Raw genomic sequence first — 3,848 nt, forward strand, 5'->3', positions numbered from 1 at the left:
TTCGAAAGGCTGTCTTTGGTACATCTTCCTCCTTGATACGAAGCTGGTGGTATCCAGATCGAAGGTCTATCTTGGAAAAGAAACAAGATCCTCTAAGTTGATCAAATAAATCATCGATCCGAGGCAGTGGGTATTTGTTCTTTATCGTGACTCTATTTAGTTGGCGGTAGTCGATACACATCCTGAGAGATCTGTTTTTCTTCTTCACGAAAAGGGCTGGTGCACCCCATGGTGATGTGCTGGGACGAATGAATCCCTTTTCTTGCAATTCATGAAGTTGAGTCTTCAGCTCCTTAAGCTCTGCCGGTGCCATTCGATGTGGAGGTATGGAGATAGGTGATGTGCCTGGATAAGCTTCTATGGTGAACTCTATTTCTCTTTTAGGGGGTAATCCGGGCAAATCATCTGGAAATACATCTTCGTATACTGGCACCACTGGGATAAATTCAATCTGCGGGCCATCTTCTTTTTCGATCTTGAGGTTAGCGATTAGGCTCATAAAGTCATCCTCTTTTAAGTTAACAGTTAATCTAGGATGGTGAGTTTCTTTATCCCCATAAAATTTAAATGTTTGTCCATCCGATGTATTTACTGTTACCATTTTTCTCCTACAGTCGATAATAACTTAGTATTGTGTGAGCCAATCCATTCCGAGGATGATATCGTACTCCGACATGTCCATTATTATCAAATCAAAACATACTTTATGACCAGGCATTTCTATCATGCACGTTTTACATATTCTATCGATTTTTCTAGCAACTCCTAATGGAGACCCAATTTTTAGTGGAAATTTCATGAATTCAGATTCTAACCCAAGGATGGATGCAAATGACTTTGAAATGAAAGAATGTGTAGCGCCAGAGTCAAACAATATTTTAGCCCAAGAATTAAATACTAGGAATGTACCTTCCACCATCTCTGGTTATGTTGATTCCGCATTTGCTCCCATAGCATACACTCTTGCCTGGGCAGGTTGTTCAGAACATTTTATACCGGGTGGAGGTTTAGGTCTTATTTGAATGGGTTGTCTTCCGGGACGTGGTGGCTGTTGTACCATCGGTGGCCTCCATTGGTTCTATTGTGGCGGGTACGGAGTACGATACTGGAATTGAGGTGCGTGAGGAGCCTGGTATGTCTGCAATTGTGGACAGAATCGTTAGGAATGTCCAGCTTGCCCGCAGTGGTAGCAAATTATTGAGTCTCGGTTTACCATATTTGATCTTAGTGGCGGAAGTTGAGAAGGTCCAAACCTTGGACGCTTACTGCTTGGTCCTCCACTTGCATTCTTATGAATCCAATTTTTCCTTACCTCTGGAGTACTTCGTTTAGCTATAAGTGCTCGATTTACGACATCTGCATAACGAGTTAATTTGAGAATATTCACTTTTTCTTTGATTGCAAGTCGAAGACCTTCCTCAAACCTTTTTGCTTTTGTAGCATCATCAGGTATCATGTAAAGCGCAAAACGTGATAGTTCTTCAAATTTGGCTTGATACTAGACCACAGTCATTTCCCTTTGGAGAAGGTACATGAATTCACGTGCTTTTGCTTCTCGTATAACTCCAGGAAAATATTTTTCAAGGAAGATCCTCTCAAACTCTTGCTAGGTCATATTTTCTGTGTCTTGCATCCCTTGAATTGATTCCCACCAATGATATGCTTGTCCCTCAAGATAAGAACTGGCAATAGTTACTCGTAGTCCTTCTGGTACCCTCTGATTCATCATACTTCTTTTGATTTGACGTAATCATCCTTCTGCTACTATTGGATCTGGTATACCCTTAAAGATAGGGGGTCGATATTTTCGAAATTCTACTTGAATTCGCATGACTCGTTCCACTTCATTTTCTTCGTGGCATCCTCGATTGTTTTCACGAATCACATTTGCCATGTCTTGAATAGCGGCGATTACTCCATCGTTTCCATTCAACACATGGTTCGCATCCTCTGCGTCTCCGGCCATCTTAATAGAATAAGAGTTAATGCTAGGTAGCATTTCTACAAATATAAAATAATTTCAAAACTTATTTACCGCAAATATATATATAATCTATAACCACACCACAAAAAGAGTAAACAAACATTTAATATCATAGTTAGAAATTCAGGTATCTTGTTTTTTTAGACTTTGTCATCTTTTACAACTCCTACCCTCCATTTTCATTATCCTAGTATCTAAGTCAAAAATATTTCCAAAACATTCCCCAAAATATTTCCAGTTACCAAAATCAACCCCCTTAAATACGGTCATCTTTAAGTTAATTTCTAGTTCTCTCCATCCTACTCGTCGTCAGAACTATCATCTGTGACTGGTGGTGGGGGTGTGTGGGGCTCACCACAAGCTAACTCTGTAGAAATCTCTGACATAGGTGTCACTGCTGCTATAGGTATTGCTTCCATAACCTGTTGTTCTGCATGTAAATTTTGTGCTACTGCTATCTCACGGGAAATCTCATAAATCTCATCATCCATAGCCAACTCTAATGCCCCAACTAAAGCCCGAGCCTGTCCTCTTACACTGTGTCGAACCATTTCCCTTTGAGATTCCGGTGCAAGGTGAGGAAACAAAATTAAGATATCTCTAATCTTATTAATCAGAAAATTACGAGCATCCTGATTGACTGCTTCATCATATACCGCTTGGTTAAGAGGAGCTATCTCCTCAGGACCGATGCGATAACCCCCCCATCTATCCATTCCTTCAATTACTTCCATACTGTCAACATAATTAATTTGTCCACAGGGTTAGTAGAACATAAACAAATAAATATTGAATGCAAACAACAAACAAAAATCAATCATATACATATATATATTATTTCTTTTACCTTTTAAATCGTAGATGAAATATAATCCTACTCAATTTGTCCCATTTCACAAACCTATAAGCTCTGATACCAACTTGTCACACCTCAATCCTGAATAAAATCTAATATCTTGGAGTAAAGCGTGACTTACGTCCTAATCGTAGATTAATAAAATTATGTTTACAATTAAGACGTGAAAAGAAAAGAAAAGAAAAGAATATAAAATAATTGAAGAAACTAAGTAAAGTGAAAATGAAAAATAGACTTTATTTAGCAAATTACTGTTCTAAGAGTACCATACTAGATGTTCATCTTCTTATATATTACAATTTATTGATAAACAAACAAAATATAGTACTCCAGCAAATTCTCTAAATTTCCTTTGGGTATTCCACATCATCGGTCATACTTTCGTCACCTGCACGATTTATTAGGGTGTGAGCTTTTAATGCTCAGTAGGGTATAGTGATCCCTCATGGCTAGTTATCACATTTAATCAATGTCTCAGTAAAAGAAAAGAAATACAGATAATGATTTCAATTATATGTAATGAGAATGTGTGTACTCACTTTTTAACCATTCTCGTTCACACATACCCAAGACAAACAGGCCTACACATCCCATATTGTGCATCCTTCCACTGTGGCCCCCAATGTCCCAATTATGAGCCAACACCCGTCCGTCCCTTAAACCCAAATATTTTGAATATTATTAATTCCACTTTTTCTTCAATAATCATGAGATCACCAGGTACATCTCCCTTTCTCCATGGTGTCTCTAATAAATCACGAGACCACCAAGTCCATCTTCCTCTCTTCTTGGTGTCTCAATTAATCATTTTCTTAACCTTGTTCACAATCACACTTTCCTTATGCACTTATGATTATGCATGTAGAGATAAACATTAATGTATGTGTAGAGAATTAAATCGTACATTAATAATAATTCAACCTTATGCAATTTAAGTGTATCACAAACTTAGGAAATTTCACAGTACACACACAAAATTAATAATAAAAGCTTCTTCTCAAATATAAT

At 37.7% G+C, this 3,848-nt stretch overlaps 1 pseudogene; it reads right to left on the bottom strand.

Annotated features, from left to right (window-relative positions):
- Positions 1 to 1,159: 1,159 nt before the first annotated feature.
- LOC147286384 (uncharacterized) lies at positions 1,160 to 1,966 on the bottom strand (annotated as a pseudogene).
- Positions 1,967 to 3,848: the final 1,882 nt, after the last annotated feature.

Source organism: Dryas octopetala, chromosome 4 (genome assembly GCF_963921425.1).
Source record: "Dryas octopetala chromosome 4, drDryOcto1.1, whole genome shotgun sequence".
Classification (NCBI taxonomy): domain Eukaryota; kingdom Viridiplantae; phylum Streptophyta; class Magnoliopsida; order Rosales; family Rosaceae; genus Dryas; species Dryas octopetala.